Genomic DNA, 18121 nt, shown 5'->3' with positions numbered 1-18121 from the left:
AGCTTTTAAAAAAGATTAAATTTGCTAGCTCAATTAGAACTATTTGATCAAGAGGAAGCACGGTAAATCAAGCTAACAAGTAGAGGAACAACATACAAAAAGCTCATGATTTGTTGAAACTAAAATCAACTTAAAAATTAATTAAACAGTAGCTAACATCAAACCTGAAAACTCAAAAACTGTGTTCAATACAAATTGAAATTGCAAGCTTAAATGGAAAATGTTTGGTTAAAGGAACTAAAGTATAGCTAAATAACAGGTAAAGGAATGTAAAAGAAACTTAAAATAAATTTAAAACAAAAGGAAAAACAAAGAACAAAAACTGAATAGCCAAGAACATAGCAGCTATGGAGCTGCCAGCACTTGGAGTTCCAGCCTGTTGCTCTTCCTAAAACCTCAGCGATGTATTAAGAAGCTCTTTTTCTTTTGCGGTATGCTGCCTCTCGTGTCTTATAAGATTACATGTAACTCATCAATGGCAAATTTATTTGTTCTTGTCCATTTCTACACTCTTGTTCATGTTAATGGCTAGTACAATGTATGGCTATTGATTTAATAATAATTTTCTTTGCTTTATCATACCAAAGTATTCTTTAAGTGTAGCTATTACTATGAAAATGAAAAAAATTGACGTTTGTATTTAGATGTTTAAATATTTATAATATCTTGTTTATAAATTTAAATTTATTTTTATTTTTTTGACTTATATTTTATTTAACTATAGTAGTAAATGTTGAAAGAAATTAAAAAAAAAAAGAGTAAAGTCCTTAATTAAAGGTATTTGTGTCAAAAAAACGTCGTTAAATTTATCAACATTTGTTTAATGGTATTTGTAATGAAAAACATCACTAAATTACAAAATTAATAGTGTTTGTGTTAAAAGCTGCTAATTTCTATAATTTAAGGTGTTTGTACGCAAAAATACCATTAAATTTAACGGTATATTTTGACATAAAACATAATTAAATTAACGATATATTTTTTTTTAAAATAGCACTATTTGTTTTGATGCAGGTATAACCAGACACTTTTAATAACGTTTTTAACAAATGTTGCGAATCATTTAATAATATTTATAAATGCTGCTAAATATATTAAAAAAAAAAAAAAAACCACCAAAAACCTTTCTCTTGTAATATTTATACAGAGAGAAACAAAAATCGACTCTCACTATATTCATCATTTAGCAAAAGTTTAAAGACCTTCACTAAATATAAACAATTAATAAAAGTCATTTTTGACCCTCACTAAATATAAAACCTATAATGAAAGTTAAATCAAACTCTCATTATATCTTTTATGATTAGTTAAGACTTCTGTTAACCCTCAAGTTTTTACTTTTAGTGAAAGCTTTCATTGACCCTCATTTAAAATTACTTTTAGTAAAGGTTGTGACCTTCCCTGTAATACTTGATATCATTTAATGAAAATCTTATGACCTTCACAAAAAATATATAGTTATATATTTTTATTGAATTTGTTAATAACAACATATATATTTTTTATATTTGTAATTCTTATTCCAAGTAAAACATATATAAATAAAATGAGTCAAAAAAATTCCATAAAACGAAATAAACATCCACATATACTAATTTTGAAAAATATACAAACATCTTCCAAAATTGGCATATAAATTCTTGCAATATATAAGATAATGGGCAACAATGTTTTTTTGGTAAAATAAAATGCTCTTACTTCCGCCACAAAGGGCAGTCTTAAGTTGCTCATACAAGCTTGTTGGTTTTGGTCTATTTCTATCCAATGCTTGTTCTGAGTATCATAAGCACCTTCAGTTACGAATTTTCTATCAAATTTATCTAAGTGCTCCAGATAAAGCTGTAAGCTGATAACAAGGAGAAAATCAAGAAGCAATTCTTAATATGAAGCTCTATATTTGATAGCTTTCCCCAGAGGTAAAGCTGCACTTGCATGGTGTCAACCCCCCACCCACACAAAATTGAGAGAGAGAGAGAGAGAGAGAGAGAGAGAGAGAGAGGGAAACCAGATCCTCAGAAGAAAGTGCTTCCTTTCCAACCACAGCTTTCATTATTTGAACATATTTTCCAATAGCATAATTTGCATACAGGTGAAATCAAAATTGACAGGGTTTCAGTATAAACAATAATTCTAACACTTAAGTGGGAGGGACCCTTGCTTCATTTTAGAACTTCTCAATCAGACCTGGTTTGGACACATCAGCATCGTCTCTACGAGTCATCCCCTCACCAATAGCACTCTAAAACATAAATAACAAAAGGAAAAGCTCAGCTTAACCTCCTAATTTATGTGTCTAGTTGTTAACAAGCAGATAATTTTCTCGTACAAGATGAAATGATAATATTTAACAGTCATACCTTCATTAATCGAGAAAGTGAAGGGAGTACATTAATTGGTGGGTATATCTGTTCAGAAAATAAATAAAGATAAGATCAATGATCATACATACTATTCAAAGTTAGGCACTGGCACTCCCTATGAAATTACATCTATTGGTAACTTAGAGCTCAATTAAGATACTCGAATTCATATCAATTCAACAGTATTGACAGTATTTAAATCACTATTTTATGTTTCAGCAATCAATGAGAAAAATGTACTATTGACAATGTATGAAGCAGGAAGCAATTCAGTCAAATAGATGCATACAACAAGAAGATTCCAAGAACATTGGCATTGTGCATATGCTACAGTAGATTCTAAAACCATGTTCCACGATTAAAACAATAATGAATATAGTTTTAGTTACCTGTCGATTGTGGAGTTATCTATCAATTTATATCTGCCCTTCAGTAATATAACCAGTAAGATCTGGTGTAGGACGCGTGATATCTGGTTCACAGAAAGTAATCAACAAAATATGATACCAGACAACCAGCGTTAATACTTAAAAGAATGCCATATTATGTTGGAGTTGCCTCTTACCATCATTAGGCATGATCAAGATAGGAATTTGGGTGATGGAACCTTATTCTTCCTTCTATATGCCCTGCACGTTCATAAATTGTTGCCAGATCAGTATACATATAACCTAGATTCCAACGCCTTCTAGGGACTTCTTCACGAGCAACAGATACCTATAGGCAATATATAAAACATGATGAATGATAACAATCCAGCATTAGCAAACATGATAATCTGACAGAGCATATATTTATGGCATATCATATTTAAGTCATTCTAAGTCACTGTCAAATGGATTACATTCACTTTCTAAAGTCATTTCCAGTTTCCAAAATTACCTATGAAAGGTCATGAGAAAACAACAGTTTGCCTTTGGCCTTTTCAGCTAAAAATAATGAGATGTTCAAAGAGCATCAACATAATGCTATTTGTCAATATACGGACAATTTGACAAAGAAATTATGTGCCATATGTTCTCCCAGCTGAGCAGCTATAAAGCATATGTACCTCACGAAGAGCATCTGCGTAAGAACTCATATCCATTAATATAACCAGAAAGTCTCCCACATTCATAAGCCAAATGCTCTATTGTTGTGAGGGCAATTCTTGGTGTGACAATTCATTCAATTTGGGGTCATTGGCCTCTAAACACATTAAACAAAGCAATTCAAAGAGAGGAATGGGACAATTTCTTGATAAGAATATTCATAGACAAAGTCATTTCCAACGGGAAAACACTCACAATGACATGAACAGCTATAACTTGAATTACTTTGAAGGAAAAATTTGCTGAGAGAGAGATTAATTAATGAAAATTATCAGGTTCAAGAAAAAGGTCACTCTCTCCATAGATCCATTTTCCTTGAAATCTCTCTTAAAAATTGAGCTGTCTCCATGTTCACTCCCATTGCAGCAAACACAATGGCAAAATTGTCTTCTTACTGATCCTAAAAGTCAATCAACAGAACAGGACAATCACAAATTTGAAATTTGGGGGGAAAAAGCAGGGGGCATGTAAAAGTGGAATAAGAGAAATGAACAGACATCTCACTTCAAAAAAAAATGTGCATTGGTTCATTTCAGTTCCAAAAATAAAAATATTGAAATCCACAACAGAAACATTGGGTATCTTTACCCGGTTAACAGTATCCTTAAAGCTCACATTTGTGCTTTTTAGATCTGAGGCTGCTTTATCTATCTGAAAAATATCAAAACAGTGTCAATATTTATTTTTTAATCTGTAGAAACTTTTAGACAAAAAAGAGAATGTTCCAACCTTTTCTTTTTACCTTACACAGACCAAACATCATTAACTAGTTAGTAATTTTTGGATTAAAAAAAGTAAACAATGCAACTAGTTGATAGCAGAACAAATCTCAAAGAAGGTAAGCGCAAATCTCAAAGAAGCAATTTTCATTATTTGTCATTGTCCTCCCTGTAACCAAAAATGAAGAAGGGAAGAAAAGGGGACAGAGAAGATAAGGTTTAAAAATGGTTAAAAATCGAAGTATCTGCCAAGCATAAGCTAACCAATTGAAAGAAAAGAAGGGAAGAAAACAGGATAACCCTTATTAATCTATTTTTTCCGTGACCACCAAAATCGCTACTTTAATTTTTTATACTAAATAAAACGTCTCTACAAATAGTACCGAATTCCCAAATCAGTATTGACATAAAAAAAATACTACATATATATCAAATTTTCTTCATGAGGGCATTCGTGAAGAATGGCTGCCATGCAATATGTGTTATACTCTACAACTTACAAGGTAAAACCTAAACGAATTTCTGAAGAGAATTATAACTAATTTGCAACAAACAAAAATAGTTGCAGAGAAAATAAAGCCGGATGGGATGCATATGGACAAGTTTAGAGAGGTGGCTAAGATGCCCAAAGTTCATAAAGCTCCATTTTCAATAAAATCAGTAAAAAACATGCTCATATAATCCCATAGAATATATATATATATATATGTATAATCAATTCAAAACCACCGAAATTTGTACTAAATCTATATGCTCTATGCCAATTGAATTATTCTAATTGAATCATCTAAAAGGAATACCATAGAATTCCATCCACCAAATTTTAAAAGATTCAATCAAATTTCAATCTAATTCAATTTAAAAGGTTCATTGTCTGCATTAAATCCTAGTTAGCGATCATTTACAAAGAATTTCGAAAACCCTAAACTTGAAGGTTTTAAGAAACAACAGATCAAAACGATGCAATAGAATCAGATCTCAGAAACCAGATCTAGATTCAACTAATCCAAGGGATCGATCCATTCTTTTCGGATGCAAATTGGAGATCAAATCCAAAATCAAGCCATCATTTATGGCAATACAACATTTAAAATCTAATGGAAGATAAAAGAAAGAGAAAAGAACTCGCCTGAGTCAATTTGGAATTCAGATCGTAACTTCCTAAGCTTTGGAGACGCCTGTTTAATATCTTTGACCATATTTCCCTTTGACTGCGAATTGTGAGCTTGCCTTTCAGTTTTCAAATATACAAACGGAACTGTTGAGCACTTCCACACAGCACTGGCCAATCACTTTCTGCCATGGCACAAATGTAAAAGGCAGAGGCGAAAAATTCTGGGGTGGAGATACCAAATTTGCATAACGAGAAGTGTTGTTTATTTATTTATTTTTTTGAAACGATTTGTTTTTTTTGTTTTTTTGTTTTTTTTTGCTTTTTAGAGGAAGGGCTTTTGGTATTTTTATCGCTTTGCCAAAACGAAAAAAAAAAAAACATAAAAAAAAAAAGACTATCAACAGTGAAGGTCCCGACGGCCATTCTTACGATGCCTTTTATTTTTGACTTTTTTTTTTTATGTCAAAATTATTTTTTTAATTGCAAAATTATTTTTGTTGTTTTTTTTGTAAGATGCAAATAATAAAAAAAAAAAAGGGAATCAAGTGAAAGTCGTTTAAGTACAACAAATACAATTTATTTAATAAAAATTATTTTGATTCTTGACTTTATCAAAATAAAAGTAAGAGAGTTATGAAATAAATTTAGTGAAGTTTATATTCGATTGTCACTCTAATTAGGTTTTATTATCTTACGTTCATTTACTTTTAATGCAATAATTTAGTAAAATCAATTAGAGATTATTAAAATTAATTTAAAAAATTTTTTTTAGTGAAGGTTAGAAGTGATTTTCACATATAAATAATAATTAGTGAGGATCAAAATTAAGTACTAAAAATTACTTTTAATGAGGATTACAAGCGAATCTCACTAAAATGAAATTTTTAGTGAAGGTCAATGTGCAATCCTTATTAAATTCCTCATTATAATTCATTTTTCTTGTAGTAAAAGCTATGCAACAATAACATATATATAATGGATTATATATGTCAACAGTAATTCGATTTATTGATAAAATATTAAACTTTGAATTTTAAATCATGGTTCCAATTATGATAATTTTAATTATAAAAAAATATGTTATAGATGTAGACAATGAGATCTTGGTTTAGTGGTAAAGAAGAGGATTTATTATCTTAAAGTTTTAGGTTCTAATTTAATTATGTGTGTTTGATTTAATTTTATGTTAAATTTATTTAGTTATATTTCATTTTGTTAGTCGATTATTTAATGATTTTTTATTTAATTATATTTTAATTTATTAAATAATTATTCAGTAATTTTTATGAATATAATTTCATAAAAAATGTGTTATATGTACAAGCGTTACTTTAGAAACTTTTAATAGAGTAAAATAATTTGAAAAAATTTACAATAAATGAGCAGCAAAAATATGCATGAAGTTTTTTTTTTTTTTTTTTTTGGGATAGAGCAAGAAGAACACGGTGTGTGTCAAAAACTACTTTTATATGGCATCCAATAAAATAATCATGATAGATTATAATTTTCAGTTTAATAATTTTATATTTCTAGAAGAGAAAAAGAAATTTGGAGCTGCAAAACCTATATGACTCGTAGCTGCTGTTCTTTGCTCATTTTCATCTTTTCTTCCTTTTTGCTAATTCGAATGACACCAATTAGATTTACGTGCACCAATTCTCTAATCATTTTTTTTTAAAATTTGAAAGTAGATAAATTATTTAATTTTTTAAATTAAAATAAAATATATCGTACTTAACAGCGTAAGATAAATAATTGTAAGTTGTAAATTCAAAATGATTATAACAAATGAACATTAATAAAATTCAAATTTAAAATTTTTTTATTAAAAAAATAATTTTAATCAATTAAATTAATTACTTGTTAGCACTCTTTAATAATTCAAACAATATTTTTTTTAACTATATATAAATTATTCTTTCCTTTCACTGGGTTCCATAAAAGCTAAAATATATTTTAATCTTCTAAACTTCATTCACTCCTTTTAATAATGAATGCTGCTAAAAATGTCTCCTGCAACGATTTTGATTTTCTTTGTAATATTTGCGGTAAAAGTTACAAATATTTAAAAGATATCATTCAGCACCAAAAGACATTCCACCCAAAATAAATAAATAAATAAATACAAATGTTATCTCTTCAAACGTGGCTTTCCAATGAAAGAGGCAAGAATCGAACATGAGGCATTAAAGCTATATTTATTACATGTGCGTATACTAGTGGTTTGGTAAAGCCTACGGCTGCCTAGGATTAATGTCTTATTCTACGTAAAGCCTATGACTGCCTCTATCTTAGCATTACAATGATACTTTACTATTTAATGAGCTAGTTATTATAATTATTTACTTTCTCTTCATTATGTTTTTATTTTTTTTTTCAATTAATAAATTATTGATGGACATTATTAATTATATGTTTATATTAATTATTGATGGGTATTATTAATTATATGTTTATGTTATTTTATTTTTTTATTTTTATACTCTAAATCTTTTAAATTATGAAAGTAGAATTAGAATTATGATAACTGAATTCTATGAAAAATGAGAAAAAAAATGCTAACATCAAATAACAAAAAGAAAATTTGAAGCAATCACTAAATAAAAAATTATACAATAAAAAAAATAATAATTGAGTGAAAATTAAAAAGACAAGTCTCAAAGGAAGATTAACTAATAATACTTTTAATTTGATTATTGTGCTGATTCCGAAGGATCAAATTAACCAAATGGTATTGCCTTAAATTGAAGGTGGCAGGATGCAAATGTAGGGAGGAAGGTTCTTATGTGAAGGTTTGAATTGGTAATATTTGTTGGGAAATACCACAATACCCACGTGCAGCAACCACACACAAAATAACAAGCTCAAATCAAGAATAAGAACACACAAATATATTTGGTTCAGCCAACTCAAAATGGCCTACTCCAAATCTAATCCACTATCAAATAAATCTTTATAATTTTGAGACTTTTAGAATGAGAAAAGTCTCCTAAAACTCCTTACTCAAAACTTAATCCAAAACCCAATTACACCTTTTTAATAGCCTACTCACTTAACTATTCTCTTGGTGTCTAACTCTCTGGGGTTACAAACTAAAACCAAAACATCTTATTTATAAGGGTGAAACCCTTTATACCTTTACTAAACTCCCGATGTGGGATACAAGACAAACTCAAACTTACTTAACTTTCGATGTGGGATTCTGAGATTCAAGGCAAATCCCAACAAATCCTCCCTTGACTTGAATCTCCAAACACTTCAACAGTATCTACAAAGCTAACATGCTTACCTTTCTTCTTTTCTTTCATCACAGGCATTCCAGCAACTGAGCCTTCATCAAACATGTACAAGTGATTGACCCTATTCCCTTGTAGGATCACACTATCATTCTTATACACTTTCAACCAATCATTAGTACCATAAAATGTGTACCCCCGCGAAGCTAACTCACCTAAAGCAATCAAATTGTAGTGACAATTTGGTACATACCTTACATGACGAAGTGTCCTAATAACACCATTGTGAGATCTAAGGTGAACACTCCCAATGCCTTGAATCTGCAACTTTTCTTTGTTAGCAACGACAATATCTCCATACTTTTCATTTTCATTCAACTCCACAAAGCAACTCCTATCATTGCAAACATGAACTGTAGCAGCTGAATCTAAAACCCAACCTTTATCACTTTTCAAAATCTGGGTCTCATCCACACAAGTTGTCAAAACAACATCATCATCGTCAGACACGACAGCAGCAGTATCACTCTTTTCTTCATCTGATTTCTTCTCATCATTCGCCTTTTTGAAAGCAGCCATATCCTTTCTCAGCTTTCTGCAGCGTACTTGGATATGTCCCTTCTCACCACAATAATAACATTCTACATCACTATAATCTCTGTCTCTTGATTTAGATCTTTATCTTGATCCATCAATCCTCTTTTGAGTCCTCTCTCGATCAAAACCCTCTACAGCTAGTGTACTCTCTCCAGGTGATGAGTTCTGAGCTCCCATAAACCTTTCATTCTCACGCAATAGAGCAGTCACATCATCCAACTTTAAAGTAGACCTACCTACCAACACAGTCTGAACTAAAGGCCTATAAGACTTGGGCAAAGATGCCAGCAAAATTAAAGCCTTCTCTTCATCTTTTAACTCATCAACAGAAATCGCTAGCAATTGAGAAACCAATCTATTAAACTCATTCAGGTGATTGTGAAGACTCATACCTTTTTCCATCTTCAAAGAATACAGATCCATCTTCAAACATAATCTATTAGTCAATGACTTCGAAGCATAAATACCTTCAAGTTTATCCCACAAACTCTTCGGAGTACTCTCAGTCAACACACTGTATTTTACCTCTGGAGCTAGCGCCAATCTAATAGTACTAACGGCTTTCTTCTGAATCCTATTCCAATTAGCATCAGACATTCCTTCAGGCTTACTACTCTCTAATGCTTGATCCAACCCTTGTTGTACTAACAGATCTTGAATCGTACTTTGCCATAACATAAAATTACTCTTTTCATCAAATAACGGAATCTCAAACTTAAGCATAGACATACCAGACATACCTTCTTCAGACATCTTTAAACACTGCTTCACGATCTCTTGGACCCACGAACCTCGAACCTCGCTCTGATACCACTTGTTGGGAAATACCACAATACCCACGCGCAGCAACCACACACAAAATAACAAGCTCAATCAAGAATAAGAACACACAAATATATTTGGTTCGGCCCAACTCAAAATGGCCTACTCCAAATCTAATCCACTATCAAATAAATCTTTACAATTGTGAGACTTTTAGAATGAGAAAAGTCTCCTAAAACTCCTTACTCAAAACTTAACCAAAAACCCAATTACACCCTTTTAATAGCCTACTCACTTAGCTATTCTTTTGGTGTCTAACTCTCTGGGGTTACAAATTAAAACCAAAATATCTTATTTATAAGGGTGAAACCCTTTATACCTTTACTAAACTCCCGATGTGGGATACAAGACAAACTCAAACTTACTTAACTTTCGATGTGGGATTCTGAGATTCAAGGCAAATCCCAACAATATTTTCCAAAGCTTCCATCTTTCAAATTTAAAATATCAATATCTTGAGGACCACGTGGCTCGTATGCATTAATATCAATATAATCATCAGTGAAATATATAGAATTAGGTTGTCCTTGTGAAAAATCCAACGCTGAAACAGCTAAGGTTCCATTATCACCCACAAATGCCACATCTCCATCCATACTCTTTACCTCTTTCTTCTCTAACAATTCACCTGTTTCATCATCCAAAACCAACTTGAAAATCTCAAATTTCTCGGTCAAATAATCATCCTTTTCCTCGACCTCATCACCAGATTCGAGCTTCCTATGAATAGAGTACAGATTCCCTTTAGATGATTCAACTAGATATGCTCCGTCCGAATAAGTCTCTAAGTCTGATGTTGGATCTTCTGGCACGACTGTCTTCAACTTTGGTGACTCCAAATCCTTGTCAAAACTACCATTAACATCAAATTACATAATATTGTTTCTGTGTCCTATAACGTAGATAAAATTTCTATAAAAAGCAATATCGGTCTGACGCTTGTCGAAATATATCTAAGTTTTCTGCCAGGATTTGTAGAAAGCTAATCTGTTATAAGCCCTATAGATTACCACAACCACGTAACTATCCGGATTGAATGAATGGTCTGCTGATAACACAACCTTTTGAATGTCGTATTGATAGCCCATAGGCTTTCTATTGGAAAATTCAAGCTGAGGGAGATCAATGCTAATGCAATCCTTAAAAGGGTTTGAAAGGGTTATGACCATGTTCTCGTTCCACAATAGCTAACCAACCACAACCACAACAAGATCCGTTGCTTCTTTTATTATAAGACTTTGGAAACTCAATGCTGGAGACTTTTGTTTTGGCTTGTAGGCTATATAATTTCCGCTTTGTCTCGCTCTTTTTGGTTGGAATCAACAGCATTGGAACCATATTCGGTGATGATTGCCCTTTTATGTCCAGAAAAGTATTGAAAACTGAATGCCAATTCCTACTGACTGCACTAAATTGAAACAAGTTGCTCGGGGCATCAAATTTGTCTAGAACCTTAAAGGGACAGTTGTGGAAGATATTCCCAATCCGGTTCAAAATTTTCCATATGTTTTTCTTGAAAAACAGTTGAAGAATGTCAAGAATTTTTTTTAAACAATCTGGGAAAGCTTATAACGATAGAAAGTCACTTAATTAGGTGAAGAAAAAGAAGTACAAAAGAGGGTTACTGAGCTTTGTGTTTGGTACAAAAAGGGTATTTACAGGTAGCTTTTGTTTTTTTTTTTTTAATCGTAAATCCAATTCCAATTAGAATGGAATTTAAGTGTTTGCATACAATTCGCATATAAACAAACTTTAAATACGTAAATGGAACTCAATTATCGGTTAAATAACTTTCAACTTTTAGATATAATTGGAACTCAATTGTCGGTTTATTTAAATAAAGGACAAGGGTGGTAAATTTGTTTGTTTATCAACCTTCCTACCAAAATTTCTGATGATCTTGGCTAAAAGCAGGCTAACTTTTTAGTGTTTGTAATTGCAATTAATTTTCGATGGTATCACTGAGTCAAGACAGAGAATAAGAAGTGAATACTATCTGTTCATATTTGTGTCACGGAACATATGCATCGTGTTTGTCCTTGATGTTTTGACTGATAATCTATGCCCTTTAAGAAGTGAATACTGGCAACTGTCTACGTCTTGATTGTTTGGATGTTATGTTTGACTCACAGAGGATGTTTGTGCCACAATGCTTTGCTCTTTTTTCATGTCAGTGGCTGGTCTATATTGGTTGATTGTGATTGTAGATAATGATAAACATGGAGAATTCTATGGTATTACTGTTAGTTTTGAGATGATAAAAGCTTGAAGTTCTAGTATCGCTGGAAGCCTGAAGCCTTCTATCTAGTAAACCCAGTAGCATAAACATGAAGAATTCTGTGTATTCTCACTGGCCAAAAATTAAACTCTTGTGTCTAAAGCAGTGAAAAGTTTTTCTATTTCAATATTCTTTGATAATTTTGCGTGAGGAAAACAGTTCAAACAATCCCTTTCCTGGATGTTTGCTCAAGGAAAATCCATTATGATTTGATCTTCTTTAATATGTGCTACCACATTTTTCTGATAATGAATTTAGTGTCATCAAAGGTGGTTCAAGTTAATTGCAACAATATACTCAAGGACACTGTTTAGATGGTAGAGCCCATTCTCCGTTTAGTACTACTAAGAAGAACTTGGCTTGGTTGAGCCATTAAACTGCTGAGATTCAGCACAGGCATTATGCAACTTACATTTTAGTGGGTCCTTTCTGCTTCTATTTTAATGTTTCGCACATAAGTGGGAAGATTCCAAGTTTGAGACCACGAATGGAATGATTCACATTTACAAGTGGTCTTTACTGTTTGATTTTAGAAAAAAAAAAAAAAGGTATTTTGTTTTTCAGGGAAAAAGGTATGTAAAACACTTAGAAGTTATCAATCTTTACAACATGATCGACAGTTTTTTGGCTTGTAAAGAGAGTATCAACAAAATGAAAGCAATAATGAAGGTCAGGATGTACTCAATCAAGAAAAGCAAAGCATGTGGAGGCTTATGCAGTTCTTATTAATTATTGAACAAACAATTCTGTAAGATATGCTTTTCAAGAGAAATGCTATGATCATTACAAGTTTAATTGCAGTTTGGGTTCATTCGTATCCATATAAGATGATCATGAGCTTTATTTATTATTCAATGCAAACTTGCATTGTTTATAACATATACTAAGAAAATTAAGCCCCCAACCCCCAACTTACAAAAGAAACTGTCTATGTAATTGTGTATTATCCATATGGGGAGAGGAGTAGTTGAACCAAACCCTTAGAAAATCAAATGAAAAGGCATAAAATCTGTGTAAAGAGACAAGCATAGGGCTATAACTATGATTGTTCGGTAAAGCTATATATAAATGGGGACAGTGGGAGAATAATGCAATTAGGGGTGGCCTACTCCAGGACTTGGGACAGACTTTAAGACTCGATCAATTTTGGCGAGATGAATGGCAAAGAGCTTTTCTTTATTAGCCATAGCATGCCCCTTATCATCACTAGCACGAAGTATTTTCGTAGGCTCCCGGACAAGGGTGCTTCCAACAAAATTATCCTTAGATGAAGGAACTTCTTTCTTCTCTAAGTTCAAAAGCTTTCTAGCTTCAAGAGATGTTGGTAGGAAGATGAAAGCGAAAATAACGATAATCAAAACAAGGCTTAATCGAGTCATTTTCGAATGCAAAGAGAAAGAATAAAGATGCTATATTTTCTATGCCTTTTCTTATAGAAGTGAAAATCAGAAATGAGGCCTCGAATGACATATTGGTTAGATTTAGAGGTATATATATAAGAACGGAGAAACCGGACCGGCTTAGTCAGCATGTTTGGAATGAATCAATGAATATTTTGGTATTTTTCTACATGCACTGTTGTCTAAGATTCATGGAAATGGGGTTAGGTACAAATTTGTAGACATATATTTTGTCCCAAATATATATATATGATAATAATAAAGTAACAATGAAGTAAAGAAAGAAAATTTTAATTATGTTAGTTTGATTCCAGCTGTCAAAATGTTTTTTCTTTAAAAAATTTTTGACAAACATGCGATTTGGTAATCCAAAAGTCATCGGATAATTTTTTTTTATTTTTCAAAAACACAACCCCAAAAATGCACAAAAATTTTTAAAAAATATGAGATTTTGATCTCTTTCAATAGAACTAAATCGTATAAACAATAAAGTCAAAAACAAAATTCAATTCTAACAACTTGATTCCAGTTGCTAGAATGTTTTCCTTTTGAAAAATTTTGACAAACATGAGATCCAATGACTCAAAAGTCACCGGACAATCTTTTTTAACCATAAAAACGCCCTAAAAATCCATAAAAAAAAAAATTTGAGGTTTTGATCTCTTTCAATAAAGCTAAATTGTATAAAGCAAACATAATAAGGAAACCTAAGTGTTTGAAAGACACCCATAAAAAAAAAGAGTTTTTTTCAACCCCAAACTAAACCCACTATTAATTAAGCAATAGGTCTTTGGTAGATCTCAATGGTGAAAAGACAGATAATAGAAAGAAGAACAATATACTAAAATTTTAGGTCCATAGATAGTGGCAAGGTGGTTTTTTGGTGGTCTGAAGTTTTGAATCAAAATTTTAATCTAGGGTCCTCTAGAGGGTTTTTGAAAAATTCCAATGGTGGAAATCAAGTAAAAAGTGAAAGAAAGATTCAGTAAAATTTTGGTGGTCATCGGAGGTGACAATACCAGTAGATCGAGTTTTTATGGTAAAATAGAACTTTTTGAGAAAATCAAAGCTGTTAGATCGAAAAAAAAAAGGTAGAAAAGAGATTTATGGTATTTCAGGGTAAGGAGAACCAATCGATCAGTGGTGATGTTAGGTGATTCCATAGAAAAACTAGGCATAAAATTATGCAAGAGCGTCACAATCATGAAAAGAAGGATGGACCTGTTAGGTAAAAACCCTTTAATCCAATCATACCAGTAGAAGCGAAATTAAATAATCAATCAATCACATAAAAGATAACAATTTAATGTAGTTTTGGTCCAATCAACCTACGTTCATGGATGAGAAAAAAGATCTACTAGTTATGGAGAATTACAAATATATAATCATATCAGCCATATCAATTAATACTCATATATCTTCTTAATCTCCTCTAGTCTTATGGAGTATTTTCAACCCAAACATACATATACCCATGTGCACCCATATACCATACTTATGTGGACCCTCTCAGTCTCTTCTAATCTACTCACAAACAAACAAATATACACACACACAAGACATAAATCTCTAGTAGTTTTATGAGGTGTATCTTATAAAATTCTACAACTCTTTTATATATTTTTTCTATACCTAACCCTATAGAGACTTTATATACTTATGAGCATATAAACTTGCCTATTAAAAATATTTTTCCTTTTAAAATTTTTCTTCTATAAGTTAAATTTGCTTATTAAAAATCTCTTTTTTCTTAAAATTCTTTTTCTACAAGTCTTCTTATCCATCAAGTAATATTTAACCAATCCTAAATAAATCTTTTTATGAGATTTGAGCCACTATTCCTAATAATATCCACCTTGACTCAAATTCTATTAAATCATCTATCTTCATACTAGACATATTTAGCTCCACTTGTAATGAAAGTTTCATAATCATTTTCCCTTATACGTATTCACGCTTCACGCAAACTAATCCTCAATCCTCAAAACATGAATTTTAACTCTTCTCTTAAATCAAGCTCCTCTAAGCTTACCTTTTCTCATGCCTCTTCCTTTATTTTGATACCACTTGTTAGGGATCATTACAGCTCTGATACCATTTATTAAGCCAAATAGCCCTAATCTAATCATATCAGTAGAAGTGAAATCAAATAATTAATTAAACACACAATTATCAATAATTTAACATGGTTCAGTCTAATTGAACTCCATCCATGAATGAGAAAAAAAATTCACTAGTTATAGAGAATTACAAACATACAATCATATCAGCCACATCAATTAATACCCATAAACCATATCAATATCTTGTAGTCTTAAAGTATTTTCAACTGAAACATATATATAACTATATGCACACATGCACCATACCTATGTGGATCCTCTAAGTCTCTATTAATCCACTCACAAACATACAAATATATACACACATAAGACATAAATCTCCAGTAATCTTTTGGGTTTCCATCTCATAAAACCCTATGTCTCTTATATCTTTTTCTTATGCCTAATCATATAAAAACGTCACCTATTTATAAGCATATAATTTTGCTTATTAAGAATTCATTTCTTCTTAAATTTTTTTTTTGCAAGTCACACTTATCTATTAAAAATCTATTTTTTCTCATAATTATTCTTCTATAAGTTTTTTTTTCCATCAAACAATATCTAATCAATCATAAATAAATCTTTTATGAGATTTGAGTTATTATTTTAAATAGAACCAAGTGTCTTCCATTGATATATGCTTGGGTTACGAGGCAAATTAAGAGAAAGAAAAGAACAATTAAGTTTGATGAATCATAGTGTTGATTGTTCATTATTTAATACTAATACATTACACATGTTTTGTTTGTCAAAGGCTATTTTGATGGTAGCTCAATTTCATCATGATTTGGAAATTTTAAAATATGACAATGATAATCCAGGGCCCTCTGTCTTCAATTTTCATCTAGTTATTATCTCAATTGGACTCAAAGCAAGCTTAGTTGAACTTGAAATTGGATGGAGTATCTGTTGGATCACTTGAATGGAATTTTTGTTTCTGCGGTGTTTGATTGACTTGTCCTTTTCATGACTAGACATCATTGCAGTGGAAAATCTGCACAAATATTTCTACAATGTCTGAAAATTTGTCCCGTGTTCACACTTCTATCTTGCACAACAATAACAAAAGTCTAATTTGAAAGGACCCTTACCTGATAGTCTTCTTTCCAAATGCAAGAAAAAGAGTGGGACATGAGGGACAATTAAGTGATACCACTAACAAATTGGAATAAAGTTTAGGACGGCTATTTATATAGGGTTAGTGGAGTTTTTTTTTTTTTAAATTTTTTTTAATTTCAAAATAGGTTTATATAATTGTCATGTATTCATTTAATAATTAATAATTTAATTTATTTTTTATAAATATACTCAAATAGACACACGCTAACCATTTAAACCTATTTTTTAAAGCATGTTTCAAAATTTTATTACCAGTGAATTGGATCATTATTATCAAAACATTATCATTACTATATATAAAAGTACATAAAAACTCTAAAAATGCAAAATGTGAGTTATATTTATATACACATCACACAAATGATAATGTATTAAATTAATTATACATTAGTAATTGTGACCTTGACTCTTGTTGATGCTTTTCTCTTGGTTTTGAGTCAAGATTGGAGCTTAATGGAATACCCACTTGCAAGATGGAGATGGTAAGAGGGGACCATGAATTGATACCACTAAAAAATTAGAATAAAGTCTATGATCATTATTTTTATCCATTCGGTGGAGTTTTATAATTTTATAAATAAATTCATATGATTGACTTTTTATAAAATAAGTTACAATTTAAAGACAAAAGCATGGGTTATAAGCATTATAATTTAAAATTTATACTTATTAAATATAAATGATTATATAAATTAATTAAATTAAATTTCAAATAATTATTTTTATATTTGAGATTTTCAAAATTTGATTCCTTATCACTAAAATTAATAGTCCAATACTCTATTAATAAATTACATAATTATTGGTGTATAATAATTAATTCAGACTTTATCATATAATAAACTGCAAATTCATTACTATATATAATTGTTATATTTTCATTATTAATTAAATATATTGCATTCTCTCTTGAAAATAAGTAAGGTGAAATTATGGTTTGGTTCCCCATACAATTTTTAACTTGACCTACTGTAAAATTTGTAATTTGATATGGTAACGTTATTAATTCTTACCTCATTCATTATTAACTTAATTCTTTCTATTTTAATTTTGAATCAATCAAATAGATACATAGACAAAAATTATAGTGTTAATAATTTTCTTTCTATATTTTAACAACAGAAAAATTTTTTTAAGAAAGTTAAATAACTATAATATTTATTACAAAATTGATTTCGCATTTAACTTTTCTTACTCCCTAAAGGTAAGTAAACATTGTAATAAAGACTATAACCATGATTTCTTTAATTAAGGAGGTCAGGCCTTTGTCCGCCCCTAGA

The 18121-nt window shown here is 30.7% G+C and overlaps 1 pseudogene; it reads right to left on the bottom strand.

Annotated features, from left to right (window-relative positions):
* Positions 1 to 2009: 2009 nt before the first annotated feature.
* On the bottom strand, positions 2010 to 9099 carry LOC149511644 (V-type proton ATPase subunit B 2-like; annotated as a pseudogene).
* Between the last annotated feature and the right edge of the window lie 9022 nt (positions 9100 to 18121).

This window comes from Durio zibethinus, chromosome 25 (genome assembly GCF_047325235.1).
Source record: "Durio zibethinus cultivar Kanyao isolate XHJ-2024 chromosome 25, ASM4732523v1, whole genome shotgun sequence".
Classification (NCBI taxonomy): domain Eukaryota; kingdom Viridiplantae; phylum Streptophyta; class Magnoliopsida; order Malvales; family Malvaceae; genus Durio; species Durio zibethinus.
Note: the sequence above shows the minus strand (reverse complement) of the source record. Positions and strands in the feature narration are given on the sequence as shown.